The sequence below is a fragment of the Galeopterus variegatus genome, unplaced genomic scaffold (genome assembly GCF_000696425.1).
Source record: "Galeopterus variegatus unplaced genomic scaffold, G_variegatus-3.0.2 Scaffold4388, whole genome shotgun sequence".
NCBI classification, from domain to species: Eukaryota; Metazoa; Chordata; class Mammalia; order Dermoptera; family Cynocephalidae; genus Galeopterus; species Galeopterus variegatus.
Genome location: NW_007730499.1, coordinates 32,780 through 49,280, shown reverse-complemented (window position 1 = coordinate 49,280; position 16,501 = coordinate 32,780). Strand labels below are relative to the sequence as shown.

Genomic DNA, 16,501 nt, shown 5'->3' with positions numbered 1-16,501 from the left:
TGAGGAGACAGCCCTGGCTCTGGGGGAGTGGGGGTCACCTGTGGGCTGAGAGAAGACCCAGACCTCACCAATGAGGCAAATTCAGCAGAAATACAGGATCCCAGTTTTGGGAAGCCTCTCCTGGGGACCCCTTACATTGAGTTTGGGCTGGGTGCTGGGGGCCCAGGGTCAGATCAGACACTGCCCCTGCCTTCTGGAACCAGCCTGGGTGGTCAGATGTGCAGCCGGATATTAGCATGGCTGCTGGACTGAGGGGCTGTACAGGGCTCACGGAAAAAGGCAGAAGCATGTTGAGTCTGCCAGGAGAGTCAGGGAAGGATTCCTGTGGGAGGGGTTTGAGCTGAGACTCAGGGCTGTTTGGTGCAGATGAAGGAAGAAGGTGGGAAATGCAGCAGGTCTTGGTCTCAAGCGGGATTTGGGGGGTTGAAAAGGAGGGAGGTGGGAGGGTTATTCTCATCTTCTATGCCTGGAAGACTGGGAGAATGGGGATGCCTCTAGATGAAAGGGGGAGGAGCAGACTTAGGGGAAGGTGATGGGTTCCCATTTGGCCTCTGTTGGCGTGAGGTTCTTGTGGGATGTCCAGGGAAGATGACCAGAGGGTCACAGGTTACTGGAGTCTTGAGCTTGGACTAGGCAGAGATAAGGGTGGCAGAAGCCTTGGGAGTGGATGATATTGCCCAAGGAGACTGTAAAGGGCAAGGCGGGGCGGAGGAAGGACTTAGGATTGAGAGCCTCAGCATTCAAGCCTGAGCAGAGAGGACCCCGCTAGGGGGCTGAGGGAGCGGGAGGGGGGAGGAAAACCCAGGTCAAGGGGTGTCCTGGAAGTCAGGGAAGGAAAACATTTCCAGAAGGAGGGCGAGTCCACGGTGTCAGCTGAGAACTGAGAAGCATCCAGTGGATTTACCCACATGGAGGCTGTCATTGAACTTGGTGGGAACAGAGGGTGGTGGGCTTAGCATTGAGCGGGAGGGGGGCAGTGGAGACGTGAGTGTAGACAGCTCTTTCAGAGGTTTGGATGAGAAGGATGAAAAGAGAGGGACACTAGCTGGAAAGGGGTGGAGAGAGATGAACGAGGTGAGACTAGATCCTGTTTATTGCTGACTGGAAGGAGACAGCCAGAGGAGAGAGATGGAGGAGGAGGGAGGGTGAGAGGGTCACCTATAATCACCTGCTGTAGTCCTCTGCAGCAGCGCCAGGGAGGGCATCTGGAGGGGGTGGCTCTTTCAGGAGGGATGGCTGTGGAGGGCAGAGGAGGTCTTATGTGGGCAGCCCTCAGACCTGCCCTGAGCTCTGCCAGGCTTCAGGGCTGCCGAGTGGCAGCAGCCACACCTGGGCATGGGGAGGATCCACATCTCAGAGCATCCTCATAAACCAGGTTCCAGGTCAGGAGTTGAAGCTCAGGGCTAGGTGGGGTTGGCCTGTGGTAGTTTTGTGTCTTTAGTGCTCACTGTGGTTGCTTCATAGACGCTTCAAACAAGGAAGGCCTGGGAAAGTCAAGACATTGATTCGCCTGCTTCCAAAGAGGCCACGCCCAACCCCATCCTTGGGCCCAGCTCCTAATTACGGGGAAGGTCTTCCTTTGGGTCTAGCCCAAGTCTCTCCTGCTGTGTGTTCTGTTCTGGTGAACTTGTTCAACCCTGCTCTGTGAAGCCAAGCCCATCAGCCAGCTGCCTTGAGTGGCGGCCAGTGTTTTTACAACTTGTTTTCATGAAGTTGGTTTGAAGTCTCCCTGCATTCCCAGAATGTCAGACCCGCCCTGATTCACAAGGATTGACCAAAACAGGGTCTGAGCCAACGAGAGAAATCTGAGGACTTAGTCATCCCCCTTGGATCATCCACAGATTCTCCTCCTTTCCTTCCAGTAAAAAAAAAAAAAGAGAGAGAAAGCGAGAGAGATAGCCTAGATGACCAAGAGGGGACAGTGGCATTTTGGGATGTAAACAGGCTCAGGTGATGCTGGCGGTGGACAAAGGGGTGGGGCGCGAGGAGAGGGGTAGTGCTCAGGCTTTGCATTGGCAGACCTCAGTTCAAGTTCATGTTCTGCTGCTTGCCAGATGGGGGATCTTTACCATTAAACCCTTTATATCTCTGAGCTTCAATTTCTGCCTCTCTGAAGTGAGAAAATTAATGGCATCTACCTCATAGGTGTCTGAGGTTGGGTGACCTAGAAGCAGACCCTGCACAAGGCTTCATGTGAGAGTGATTTATTAGGAGATTTTTCAGGAAAAAAAAAAAAAAACTGCTAAGGGAAAGTGGAAGCAGAAAGAGGAGAAAAAGCAAAAGGTGATTTCAAGCCAAGTCTCATGGAGTGAATTTGGCTCAGTCCCACAGATGAGTTCTGGGATAGGTCAAACCCCAGCATTGGCCCTCCAGGAGCAAGGATGCTAGAGAATTTATACCACCCAGTCATTGGTAAAAGGCTGCCTTGGGGGATGGTTGTGCCTGCGGACAAGGGATTCTAGTAGCCTCAGAACAGTCTACTCCAACACAGGCACTGGCTATTGGGAGGGTTCACACAACCTGTATGCCCCCAAATGGTAAAGGGGTCCCCCAGATTATGTGGGTAGAACATAACAGCATCTGCTCCAGAGGATCAGTGTGCAGATTATCTGAGACAAAGCATGTAAGGGGCCGAGTGCCCAGAACGTGGCACCAGTAAGTGTCAGCTATCAGGAAGAGGGTGTACAGAGGGGGTTCCCCAGGACTGTGTGGTCAGCAAGGGGCAGTGTCTTCTGAGAGTAGCCCTGTGTCCCCCCTGCTGCCTCAGCCCCAGGTCTTTCCTCTCACTTCCAGAGGTAGAATCCCACAGAGCTCCCCACCAGGCTGACTGGCCTCAGCCCACTTTCTTCTCTCAGATGGCCTGGCTCCCATCAGTCTCTCCAACCTGGCCAAGGTCCTTTCCAGTCCTAGAGGCTGCCCTGGTGCCCTGCTGTTGTTCTCCCTTCCCAGCCAGTGGCTATCAGTGAAAAGCAGGAGGTGGGCTAGGGCTCCAAGGCAGAGGATAGGTCGGGCCATGGAGGAGCTGACCACCACACGGAATTTGAGGCCCTTGTGACCTATCCCCACCTGAACTGAATCTGGCTTTTCTTCCCAGCATCTTTTCCCAGGCTTTTTCCATAGAAGGTGCTCAGGGATCACTTGGGGAACTTGTGTTGGTCAGCGTCTTCCAGGAAAGAAACAGAAGCTGTTCTTCCAGCTTGTTCTGACTAAATACTAGGACTCTCACTGTGTGACTTTAATGGGTGATGTCAGCCTGGATTGGCCTGATGGCACCCACCCTAACCCCTCTCTTGTCTCCTGTGACATCACAAGAGATGTTAGCCATGGTCTGGCCTCCCTACTCAGGCCTCTGGAAGTTTAGACCCCTGCAGAGCATGACAGGCTTGGGTTCTAGTCCAGGTTCCATCACTTGCAGTGAGACCTTGGCCAAGTCACCTCCCTTCTCTGAGCCTCAGTGCCCCATGTTTGTAACCAAAGATTTGTATGCGCTCACCTTAAATCAAGCACATTCAATATGGTGCCAATCCCTGTTTGACAAAGCTGATGCCCAGAGAGGTGAAGTGATTTACCTGTGATCACACAGCAAAATGGTGGAGGTGAGAGGGCCAGGACCTGCTCCCACCCCCTGGCTGATTGAGTGAGTGCCTTGCCATTTGTCATCTCTACCCCTGCCCCTAGCCCCTCTCTGATTCAGAACTTGAACTAAGCACCTAGTGGTCGGGATGAACTGAGCCAGGCACCGGAGTGGTCAGTCACTGCTGTTTGTGCATTAGCTCATCTAGCACCCTTTAATGAGCACCTACTGTATAAGGGCTTCTGTGCTCAGATGGGTGCAGTTCTGCTTTCACCAGGTTTAATGTCCTTGTGCCCTATCCCAAGGCCCGAGGAACCCACAGACCCCAGGGATGAGGGTGGATGTAGGTTGGTGGCCTCAGAGGAGGAAGTGGTCTAGAAAATCTAGAACCCCTCCCTGCCCAGGAAGCAGGCAGAGAGCTAGCGGGTGGTCTGGGGCAGTGGTGCCTGGAAAACAAGTTTGCTCACTCCTGGGTGTTCACTGCTGCCTGTGGTGAGTCCAGCCCTGTGCTAGGCTGGGGATGAGGCCGAGAGACAGCTTTGATCCCCCAGCAAGGCCCTTCCATGCCATTCCTGCCAGCTCCTGCCTCCTTTGTTTACAAAGGTGCTCTCAATGCAGCCGTCTACACCATTAGCCTGAGGGCTCTTGAGCCGTCTGTCCCCCGGGTACACAGGAGAGCTCAGGAAATGTGTCTTGGTAACTGGATTTATGATTGTCTAGACTGGCTTGGGAGTCAGAGTATGAATCTAAGAGACCTAAAACTCCCTTTAGCCTCTGTTTACCATCTATAGAATATTGACTGCAATGGGAGACTGAGTATATATAGGAATAAACAAACCGAGGTGCTTTTCCTATATGCTTACTCAGCAACAATCAACACAGAAGACTTCTGTGACCATATGTATGGGGATTTCTCCCCACACACCAGGCAGCTTTGCAGTGGACACCAGCTGGGTGCCCTCCAGTTCAGTTCTCACTCCATGTATCTGGAAATAGTGTCAGATCCCACAGGTTGAGGATCAGTCCCCAAGACTGCCCCTCCCTCACTTCCAATGCCAATCACAAGCCCCAGGTTGTTTTACCTGTGCTTCTTTCTGACCAATTGGTTATAAATCAGAGTTCCCACAATCCCCTTCTTGGGATCGATTAATTTGTTAGAGTGGCTCACAGAACTCAGGGAAACATGTTTATCCATTTATTACAAAGGATATTATGAAGGACACAGATGAAGAGAGACATGGGGGAAGGGGAGTGGAGCTTCCATGCCCTCCCTCCCTGGACACACCACCCTCCAGGAACCTCTACATGTTCAGCTATCTGGAAGCTCTCCAAACTCAGCCCTTTTTACTTTTTATGGAAGCTTTATTACGTAGGTATGATTGAAGTACAGACAACCGTGTAGAAATGTGATTGGATAAAAAAGGTATCTAACACTAACGGACTGGGTGGGGAAACCCAGCAAGGCCTATTCAAATTCTTCCTGGCCTTTGTGTGCAGCATTCTTCCTCCTGGGCATGAGGCAGGACCCCTCCTGAAATGGGGGTCTTATAACCTACAATCACACAAGGTAGGTTAGAGAATTTCTTTATGGCCAGCTCTAAGACAGAAAGGCAGGGGAAGGTTAGAACCAGCCAGGAACTGTAATATACACATCATATTACAGATGCTATGAGGAGTAAGCCAGATAACGCATGTGGAGGCCTTGGCCTTGTACAGAGATGTGGCCAGCAATAGATGGGCTCTCAGCACTGCACCAGGCCAAGCAGGAATGTTGGGAAAATGTAGGAAAAATGGTCAGGGCCCCTCAGATGTTCAGAATCTTGCCGAACATTTGACGTAAATATGCACGTGTGCCCAGGTGTTCCTTGGTTATTGTCTAATGTAATTGCGTATGTGCGCCCAGGTGTCCTGGGTTATGGACTTAAGTATAAAGGACAAGTGGCTCTGATCCACGGGGCCCCATGCCTCGGGGAGGGTACTACTGCTACTGGAGGCTGTTGCTGCCAGTGCCCTGGGATGCCCCAGAGGCCACTGCTGCTGCAACTGCTGAGGACTGAGCTCATGTCATCTGCCAGTGGCTTCCAGGATCTTTCCCAATTACCTAGTGTGGACCTGTGTGTGACGGGTTTATGACCCAGCCTGGCATGTGAGGTGTCTGGTGACCCAGTCTGTATGATGGGTTTTGAAGAATCTGTGGGCCCTAACCCCTAGCCTGGGCAGTACAAATGGAAACTCAGTATAACTAAAATAATGAAACGTTCTGGCTTTAGTTATGAATTTCCTAGCTTTACAAGCCCAAAGAGGGTTACTGTGACCAGTAGGTGTAGGGTAAGGGGGCAAGAAAAGGGACATGGGGAGGGAGGCTGTGTAGGGGTGCAGAGAAGGAGAAAACCAGTTGTGGCGCCACAGGTCACCAGGACAATTCCCCCACCACATGGCCAGGGGGCTACCATCCTGGCGCCTAGAGGCTGCTGGCCCCTTCCAGCCCCATGCCCCTCCCAGTCCCATTGTATACTTTCCCAGCAGGATGGTAGTAAAAAGAGCCTGGGATGACAGACTCTTGCTACGCTGGGGCCTGGGAGTCACAGCATCCTTGTTCCTCTGCAGGATGGTACTGGAGTTGAAGGGACTTTAAGGCGCACCGGGTCGGTAGGAGTTGCCAGTCAAGTCACTGCCCTTGAGAGAATGAGTGACTATTGCTCTGGGTCTAAGCCCCCACACAAAGGGCATAAGCATGAGGGCCTTCAGGTGTAGAGCACTTCCTAACAGGCAGCCCCTGGGGAAGGCAGGGCTGGCTGTCAGACCAGCTGATGGTCACAGAGGTGAGCAGCCAGCACAGATGGCCTGGGCCCCACAAGCATAAAAGGTGGTGGGTAGGGAATGGGCAGATCTGTTCCTAGACTTGCACAGCCCAGAGCAAAAATACAAATAGAGACCTGTAGGGTTAGGGCAATAGCCTATGCTAATTGGCTGGGGCTATTGTCGGACCCCTGTCATTGCAGCCAGTTGTGCAGGCTAGGCAACTCATAACTAAAGCCACACGTTTCATTGTTTTAGTTATACTAAGTTTCCATTTCTATTGTCAGGGCTGGGGCTCAGACCCTTCAAACCCATTGTACAGACTGGGTCACAGACCCCTCACACATAGGTCCACACTTTAGGTACTTGGGAAAGATCCCAGGAGCTGTTGGCAGATAGTAGCGGTGGTGATGCCCTTTCAGGGGCACTGGCAGCAACAGCCCCTAGCAGTAGTAGTGGCCTCCCTTGGGGTGGGGGGCACCATGGATTAGAGCTGCTCGTCTTTTATACTTAAGTCCATAACCCAGGACACCTGGGCGCACATGCGCAATTACATTAGACAATAACCAAGGAACACGTGGGTACACGTGCGTATTTATATCAAATACTCAGCAAGATTCTGAACATCTGATGGACCCTGACCATTTTCCTTCACTTTCCCTACAGAGACCCATGTTTCTTTGTCAGATATTTGAAGGTTATAAAGCAAGCCAGGAAACTGTTAAATAAAATAGGTTTGACTTTTCCGCCTTGACAAATATACCTTCATAATGCAAATTGAAATATATGTGTAAAGTTACAGTTCTATATGACTGAAAATGCAAAATATCAAGGATGTCTGAATTTAATTATTGCATATCTCTGGATGTTTTGTTGATGGGCTGGGCTTGTTCAGATAGCTAATAAGACTTACAATTCATCATTATTTATTCTATAAAATACATTTTATTGTCTTCACTTTAGCAAGACCACCAATTATGTTGTTATAATCAAGATTTTCATTTCATTTGTGTTCTACTGATGGCAATGACCTAAGGAGTTAAAAATAAAATGAAATTGTATTCATAAAATTATCTATTAAAACTACACATCATTAATGAGTATCAGATTTTAAAATAAAATTATTTAAATAGAGATAAGGTATTCAAATTTTTGAAGATTTTATAAAAATGAAACTATAGTTCTAGTGTTCCATGTCATCTAGTTGCCAATTTAAAGAATTAATATCACACTTCATATTGCAATAATTGAGTAATATGAATTGTTAAATATCGTGAGATGTTCCTCGGCCGCCGTGTGCACTTCTTGTGAATACCACACTAATTCATGAGTACTTTTAGAACCACAAATTGGAACAGGAAGAAATGCCAAAGGAAAAAAAAAAGGATACTTCACATTACAGGGAAACTGATATTTTGTTATGCAAGAAGCTATTGCAGTTGCTATCTGAAAGGATTTGACAAGTTCATCTGTCTTCCCCCTTAAGCATTTTTACCATCCGCTCCTCGCCCAGCACTGTCTGTGTCCCCCTCAGCAGCAGCACAACCCACAGAGCTTCATGGTGGTGGCATCTCACAGAGTCGCCTTTCTTTCTTCAGCCGAGTTTCGCTGGGGCCTGAGTGGTGGTAGTCAGGGGATCTAATGTTTAGGATTACAGGTCGCATGGGTGTCGCACGATAGAGGCTCCTGTATGTTCTCTAATAAATGTATTCATGAGTTGTGTTTGTGATGTGTGGGGCTCTGAGTGGTGGCCCCTTTTCCCTGTCTAAGGGTGGTTTGGGGGGTGGGTCTTCTTGCCAGTGAGGTGAGCTCTATCATACAATTAACAATAGATAAATGATGGATCTTATGTCACAGCTAGAGTTTAAATCTAGGTATCTTAATTCACTCGTTTATTTCATCCGTGTATGCATTTGCTCACCCATTTAAAAACCTATATGTGTTTGCTCCAATTCTTCATTTCATTCATTGTAAGATGCCAGGCCATAGCAGTCTCCTAGTGCAGCCCATGATTCTACAGATGAGGGAACTGAGGCACAGAAAAAGGCACTGATGTACCTGATTACACAGCTAGTCCACAGCAGAAAAGCCCCCAGGCCAGGTGTCACAAAGCAGTGGATGGGTGCCAAGTTTCAGTTTCAGGTAAATTCTGAATAGGTGTTGCTATGTCCCAATCAGCTTCCCTTCCTTCATCAGCTCCTACCACCCAACTGCCTGCCCCGGGGCCCTGGGGAGATCCTGCAGGGGGTTTCTGCTAGAAGAGCCACTTCCTGTTTGGGGCTGAACACTTCCTTCGAGTGACTCACCGGCTCCCACTGGCCCCGTGCTGGGAAGGCAAAGTGGGGTGGAGCCAGGCCCCACCCTCTGCCTGCGACCCCAGTTGGGTGACCCAGAGACTGAACCGTGGGCACAGGCTGGAGGTAGGGGATGGGGAAGGGAAAGAGGTTGTTAGACTGTTCTGCCTCACCCAGCCTGGTGGCAGGGGCTCTGGAGAGGCCAGGGTGGGGATGGGGGTGGCCTCCACATCCAGCCATCTCCACATCTGGTTTCCAGGGGAGCTGCTGGCCCCAGCGGGCTGAAAGCAGAGCTGACACCCCCTCAGAGAGAATCTGGCACTTTCTCTTCCTTGTGGGACAGTGAAGAGTGGAAAGAGCACTGAGCTGGAGTCACGGATTTGTTTTTCTGACACAAACTTTCTGGTGACTGTGTCAGTTCCCTGCCCCCTTTCTGGGCCTCAATATCCATGTCTGTCCAATGTGGGGAGGGCTGGATGGCTGTGACACTTTGTGCAGCTTGGTATTGCAGGGTTTACATTAAGAGGTTTGGGTTTGAATTTTGGCTCTGCCACTGTGCTGGGTATGTCTGCCTCTCACAGCCTTTGTTCTAAAACTTGAAATAATAATCTCTTTAAGTGTTTTACATATGTTAACCAATTTAATCCTCACAACAATCCTTTGGAGTTTTTTGGGTTTTTATTATTATTATTATTATTTTATTATTATTATTTTATACACAAAAAGATTGAGACACAGAAAAGTTAAGTAACTTGTCCAAGGTCACACAGTAAGAGCCAAGATTCTAACTTGGGTTGTTTGACCCCAGCTCCCATGCTCTTACCACTATATCTTTGCTACTCAAATTGTGTTCTATGGACATGCAGCATCGGCATTACCTGGGAGCTTGTCAGAAATGCAGAATCACAGGCCCAGCATAGACCTACTGAATCAGACTGCATTTTAACAAGATCCCCAGGTGATTTGTGTGCACATTAAAGTTTGAGAAGCCCTGGTCTATTTATATTCTTTCTGCCACTTAGGCCTGAGGATCACTGTGGGAGATAAAGGTAAAGGTAATAAATATGTCTGGTAAACTGTAAAGTACAGTGCATTCAGGACACTGTGAGAAACCTGTGGACAGGAGGTGCAGAGAGGCAGGGTTGGGGATGCCCCAGGTGTCAGGCTCTCAGTAGCCGATGTCATTTCCAAGCTGTCTCTGAGCCCAGCTCTTCACCTCCAGCCCGAGGCTGAGTCTTAGCTGTGTGTTTCTTGCTGGTGTGTGGCTGTCGGGTCCAATTGGGTTGGGGGGACTTCTCATGCCAGCATGGGCCCTGGGCCAGGCCTGAGCCACCACTGCTCTGGGTCTGCAGGGTACCAGGAGGCCTGGGTCTCACTACCCACCCCTCTCTGGGTGACACAGGTAGGCCCCTAGCCCTGTCAGCCTCAGTGTCACCTAGTAGGCAAGATGGAAGTGTCCTCTGAAGCCTGCAGTGTTGACTTGAAGCCCTCCCCTCCTTTCCTCTCCCCTCCCTGTGGCCTGTCAATGCCATCTCTCCTCCCAGTTCCTGGGTGGGGGTCTGTGCTGCTGGCTGCAGGAGCTGGAGCTGGGGGAGGTGGTGCATGAGTCAGAATGCAGGCAGATAATTGCGGTGCCCCAGATCCGCCTCCGGCCCACCAGCCCTCCCTCAGCGGCTGCTTTAGAACAGCTGGTTTGGTGGCTACTGAAGAGAAGCAGGTCCCTGGGTAGTGTGAAAGGGCCTCTGCCCCAGGGTGGCTGGGTTTTGGAGCATTTCTCCGTGGGTCCTGGGGGGTGGGCATGAGTGGTCCAGGGAGCAGGTTGTCTTGGTTTGGGCTCGGGCTTGTTTGTGGGCAGCATGTTTGGAGGTGGGATGGCGTGTGCTGGATTTCATGGCCCAGGGTTGGGGCAGGTGGGTCCTTTCAGCTCACCCACCAGCTTCACAGCTTTCCCAGGGAAGGGACTAGCTGTGACCTGTCACTGGCCCCACACTCAGCACACGGTGCTCACCAAAGTTTGGGTGGGAGGGTGGAAGTCAGGATGAACTGATGAATGGTCTCACTGGGTTTGTCTTCTTGTCCCCTCAGCTCTCCCAGTGAAGTGACATCACCGCCTCTGTGGATAGGACGCCCTCAGGAGCCCAGCTCATAGCCACTGGTACCTTCTTCCAGGTAAAGACATATGAAAGGAAGGAGAGAGAGAGAAAGGAGTTAGGGACGAGCTGCAGAGAATAGTCTACTGGGTTCTAAAACATCTGCCTCTCCCATGGGGGCAGCACCCCAGTTTATGAAAATAGGCAGGAGGAACAGGGATTTTTGTCCCATTTTATGGACACAAAAAAACTGAAGCTCTGAGGAGAGTTGTCTCTTGCTTAGTACAGTGTGTACCACGTACCTGTCTAAGGGCCTTACATGTATTAGCTCATTTAACAGCACATGAGGTTGGTGCCATTATTATCTCCACGTTATAAAGGAGGAAACTGAGGTATAGAGACATTAAGAACCTTGCTCAGTTATGTAAGTGGTAGAGCTGGGTTTCAAACCCAGGAAGGCTGGTCTGTTCACAACCCCTATGATTTACTGCTTCTTTAGAGCCAAGTATTAAACTAAGTGTCTTTGACCTCCAATTTGGGGGTTTAATGAGCTCCCAACTCTAGGAAAGATTTGTATTTTAAGAAAGAATACTAGAGAAAATGATGCTTTATCTGAAGGAATGAATGGCAAATGGTGGAATTGGAGGCCTTGAATCATGGAATTGTCATAAACCTTCACAGTGGGCAAGCCAACTCCTGTGACTTTCTTCCTCAGCATTAAAGCAAGGCCAATTTTCTTTGGTCACCAAAGGAAAAGCTAGACATTTGAAAAAGGGGAAGAAGAGTTTGGGCTCCAGGTTCTCAGGTGTGCCTGGCAGCAGGGAGACTACTGCTCTTTTCAGAACACTGTGAAGAAGAGAGATGTTAGTGATAGTGAAGAAATTAGTGTCCTCTGCTAAATCTGAGGTCATCTTACTCTAGATCTGGTACAGAAATATGTAAGCACAAACAAAGGTTTAAGAAAATTTTGGGGCTGGCCCGGTGGCGCATTGCTATAGTGCGCCGCTTGGGAGTGCGGTGGCGCTCCCGCCGAGGGTTTGGATCCCACATATAGACCGGTTCCTGCTCACTGGCTGAGCGAGGTGCGGGCGCAGCACCAAGGGTTGCGATCCCGTTGCTGGTCCCGGTCCGGTCCGGGCGCGACACTGAGGGTTGTGATCCGTTGCCGGTCACGAAAAAAGGAAAAAAAAAAAAAAAAAGAAAAAGAAAATTTTGTGGGAGAAAAGTACCTAATGAGACTTTTTTTTTTAGTTACTTTTTTCTGTAAATTGGGAAAAGGCTAATTATTATTCAAAGGCAGAATTCAGACCTGGCTCAAAAGTGGCTCTGCAGTTGTGTGGTGTAAGGGGCTCTGATTGGTTCTTTCTTTCCTTCCTTCTTGCATTTAACCAGCTTTTTGACTAACAAATAAATGGGCACCTCCTTGGTGCCACGCCCAGTGCAGGGAACACAGGTACCCTACATAGTGACTCCTCTAGCATGGATGGGGCCTCGGGTATCTGGTGTCCCCATTACCTGGTACAGGGCCACAGACGCTATGGTCTTCAGAAAAGCTTGGTCAAATGGATCAGAAAAGTCTCACCCCGGGAAAGCTCTGAGTCTAATGGGGGAGGCAGCCATGGAAGCAGGTAATTACCAAGCACTAAGGCCTGTGATCATCTCAAGAGCTCTGCCAGGTGATGTGAGCACAAAGGGAGGAGGCAGTGGGCTTCTTGGGGGGCGGGGGATCAGACCAAGCTTTGACCAGGGTCCATTTGTTAAGATGGGTGGGATTTGGATTGGGGTAGGGGGAGGACTTCCCTGGCAGAGGGCCCAGCCTGAGCAAAGCACGGAGGTGGGAACGCTGGGTAGTGTGGTGTCCTTAGAGCACAGCGGTGCAAGGAGGGGCAGGGAGAGGTGAGGCTGGAAAGGTAGGTGTTGGGAGGGAAGTGAGAGAAAGATTCCTTAAATAATAGGATGTACTTCTCTCTCCATCCCCAGGGCCTGCTTGGGAGGCCTATTTGTATAACAGCTCTGCTATTTTATATAAATAAGCAAAATAAATCATTGCTCCTCATTCCTTCAGGGGCAAAACTGGGCAGAGTTTTGCTCAGCACAAGTCTCTGCCACACTCAGCTTCCCCCCTCCCCCTCACCCATTGCAGGTGGCCCCTGTCCCTGAGACCCAGAGAGAGGCATCGGAAGAAACCAGCAGAGGTCCTGGAGGGCACTTGGTGGCTCTACCTGTTCCAAGGAGAATCTATCAGTGTCAGTGGGGGACAAGGGGCGGGAACTTCTCTCAGGATGGCCTTCCTACAGTCCTGGTAGCTTAGAGGGAATTGCTCAGCCCTCCAGTGGGGGAAGGCCCATCACTGGCAGTTTGCAAGCCTATGCAAGCCACTGGCTCATTTGGAGCCTGGAGAACCACGAGTAGGAGCTGTACAGGGGATTTCTGCCTAGGAAGGAAGGCTGGATGGAGTGGCTCCAGGACTTTGCTGGTGCTGACATTTTATGACTTAATAGTCTGAAAGCCAGGGGTAAGTCTAAGGTCCCAGTTGGATTGTTGCAGGATTCCACGATTCCATGAGTCTTGGGTGAGATGATTCTAAAACTCTGGTTTGAGGCATTTGTGATTTGAGGTTCTGAGATGCTAAGCTCTGCTCTCTGGGCAAAGCCAGGTCACTCTTGTTGACTACTTAGCCCAAGCTCGTAGCCCTGAAAGAGAGGTCCTTTCTGTGCCAAGAGAACTCAAGGCCCTTGGGCAGGATCCTGAACCTAGCTCATGTCCAGACCATTGCCTCAAACATGTCCCAAACATATGGCCTGCCCTCCAAGGGCCTCAGCTGAGGGAGAGGCTCAGCAGATGTCTGCTCAGGATGCATGGTTCTCAGCCTGCTGCCTGGCAAGTCCTGACCTCCTCCAGTCTTAGCTTCCTGGTCTATAAAATGGGGGCCTTGGTATTGACCTGTGGAGCTGGTGTGATACTTCAGTGAGATAACGTGTGTGGAGGTTGTTTGTAACCTGTAAAGCACGGTACCTGTGGGTATAATGGTTGTAGCTGCTTTTGCTACAATGAAGTTGTCTTCTTGAAAGAAAGGTCCTTGTCTACTTCTCTGGGACTCCCTCACAGCTCCAAGTGGTGCCTGGCACATGGTGGAGGCTTCCTAAACATGTACTGAATGAGCTAAAGAGCCCGAGATACGGGACAGATGGTACCACAAGGCTGCAGTTCCCAGGAGGTAGCTCACCCTTGCCGCTGGGAGGAGCGGGGAGCATTTCTGTGGGAGGGCAGCCAGGAGGATGGAAAGGACTGGAGGACCCACTGGGGTGAAGGAAGCCTGCACGGCCTCCAGGCCCTACCAGCCTCCCCTCAAGAGGAAGAGCAATGAGAGGTCTCCTGGGGCAGAAGTGATGGGTAAACAGGAGGCCTGGCATCACCATGGAAAGAGATTAATAATGACCCTAATGATGGCATGATTGGTTCTTTGAGGGCCCCACCCTTGACTACTGAGTAACTTTTCCCCAAAGAATGAGAAGGCATGCTGGGGGACTGGGCGGCACTGGCCCACGTTGCCTCTTTACCTCTGAGGCCACCTCCCTGCTGCCTTCCCCAGCCCCTCCTCCCCCAGCCTCTCCCCACTGGCAGCTGCTTTGGTGATTTGACTTCCTTCCTGCCCTAGGTCTGGCTACCCTGTCTGCTGATTTCAGTAGAATCTAGGGCTTTCTCTGAGGCCCAGAAAGGTGGAGCAGCTCACCCAAGGCCACACAGTGAGATGATGGCAGCCCAGAACTCTTGATTCAAGCCATCTCATGAGACTGCACGGTGGGAAATACAAGTATATTAAATCTTTGAGCACTCCCAAAAAGCTACCTGCAGAAGGCTGGTGCTGGAGAGCAGTGGGGTGGGGCCTGGGATTGGCTGGTTCCACATTTCTCTGGGTGGGCTTCTCACAAGCCTCAGGGTGTGGGAAGTCTCCAAATTAGCCCCATCTCCCAACTGCAGCCCTAGCCTTGGGGCCAGAGATTTGCTTTGTAGGTTTGGGTTTGGTTGTTTTGTTTTGGGAAATGGTCCAGTTGGTGAGCTGCTTGGGGGGTACCCTGCTGTCCCTGGCCTCCCAGAGGGAGGGGAGGGCTCCTGATGGTAGCAAACCCCACCACTGCCACTGGATGTAACCCAAGTGGGGCTTAACTAGCTGGCTGGATCCCAGGGATGCTCTCTGTCCTGGGATAAGCTCTGATCATTCCCCTCCCTGCCACCCAGGCTTTCTCTGCACTGTCCCTTTACCTAGAACGCCCTTCCTTTTCCCCTTTATGCTACAAAGCTTTCCTTATTCCTGAATTCTGCTTAGATCCCACCCTCTCCAGGAATCCTCCACACAGTGCTCAGTGCTGTGACCCAAGGAAGCACAGAGTTGAGGGATCCCCAAGAGACCCTGACCCAGTCAGGGTGGGCTTCTTGGAGGAGGAGCTGAGTCGGAGTTTTGCTAGATGTTGAGGATAGGCAGAGGGGCTCCAGGGCTAAGGTGGTTTCACAGACAGGTGCTCCCGGTTTGGGAGCAGAGGATAGGTGAAGCAGTGAGGAAGGACCACAGAGAGGCCCTGATCACAGTCCAAGACCATGTTCCCCAAGGCCATGTTCCCTGAGCCCTGTGGGAAGAAGTCACCATGGCCCTGTGCCTTTCATGCTTGGGGTTTTACTCTCCATGAAGTTTGGGGTCATCACTGTGAGTTATCCAGGCCATGATGTACCTTCTCCTTGGTCCTTATCAAAGATGCTGGAGGCCCTTGGGCAGGGGAAGGTCCTGGCCTGGGGCTCAGGATGACGCTGCGTCTAACCCTATTGCAGGCCTTCCTTCAGCTTTCATCCAAGTTTTGAACTGCATCCCAGGAGGGCGACTAACCATCAGGACTCCCAGTGCTTAGCCCAGGAATGGAGGGGCTCTTTCCCAGTCAGACCAGGGAGGGGCTGCGGGATGTGTCTTTCCATCCTCCTTGAGCAGCCCCTCTCTGTTTTATCCTGGGGCTTAGGAGAGAGCAGGTAGCTAAAGGGTTTTAGAAGTTGAGTGCTGGAAAGGCCCTTGAGGTCATCCAAGGGTGTTCAAACCGTCCCATGACACAGATGGGAAAGCCAGAGGCTTGGAGAGGTTGCCTGCCCTGCTAGTGGCTGAGCTCAGTCTCAGACTGCGGGCCGTGGGCTGGCTGGGGTTGAGGCCCAGTGAGGGCCACCGCGGCCAAGGAGCAGGGGAGTGGCGCCGCTGCATGCCAGGGGCCCTGGCAGGCTGCTGGGGAAGACAGTCTCAGACTGCGGGCCGTGGGCTGGCTGGGGTTGAGGCCCAGTGAGGGCCACCGCGGCCGAGGAGCAGGGGAGTGGCGCCGCTGCATGCCAGGGGCCCTGGCAGGCTGCTGGGGAAGAGCAGGCCTCTGCCTCCCCAAGCCCTGACACCCGTTGGGGGCTTTTCCTTTTCCTCCCCCAGGTTCCTGGCCTCACTCTGTGCCCACGCTCCCCTGGTGCCAAACAAAATATTGAGCTCAGCCCTTTGAGGTGCAATTCACAGTTACACAAATGCTGTGGCTGGCGTAGACATGGAAGGTGGTGGAAACATGGGCAGACCTTCCTGCTGGGGCTGGTGCCACAGAAAGTCTGGGCTTCGGAGCCAGCAGCCCTGGGTTTAAATCTCCCTCCTCCACAATTAGCTGTCTGGCCTTGGGCAAATCACTTAACCTCGTGGGCGTGTGTGTGTGTGTGTGTGTGTACACACACACACA

The 16,501-nt window shown here is 51.3% G+C and overlaps 1 protein-coding gene across 1 annotated transcript in view; it reads left to right on the top strand.

Annotated features, from left to right (window-relative positions):
- The window catches only part of LOC103602968 (glycerophosphodiester phosphodiesterase domain-containing protein 5-like), a gene marked incomplete at its 3' end in the record, with an annotated part of 73,925 nt that overhangs the window by 24,652 nt on the left and 32,772 nt on the right, over window positions 1-16,501 (top strand). The window contains exon 2 of the mRNA XM_008587425.1: window positions 10,753-10,836. The remainder of the gene's footprint in view (window positions 1-10,752; window positions 10,837-16,501) is intronic.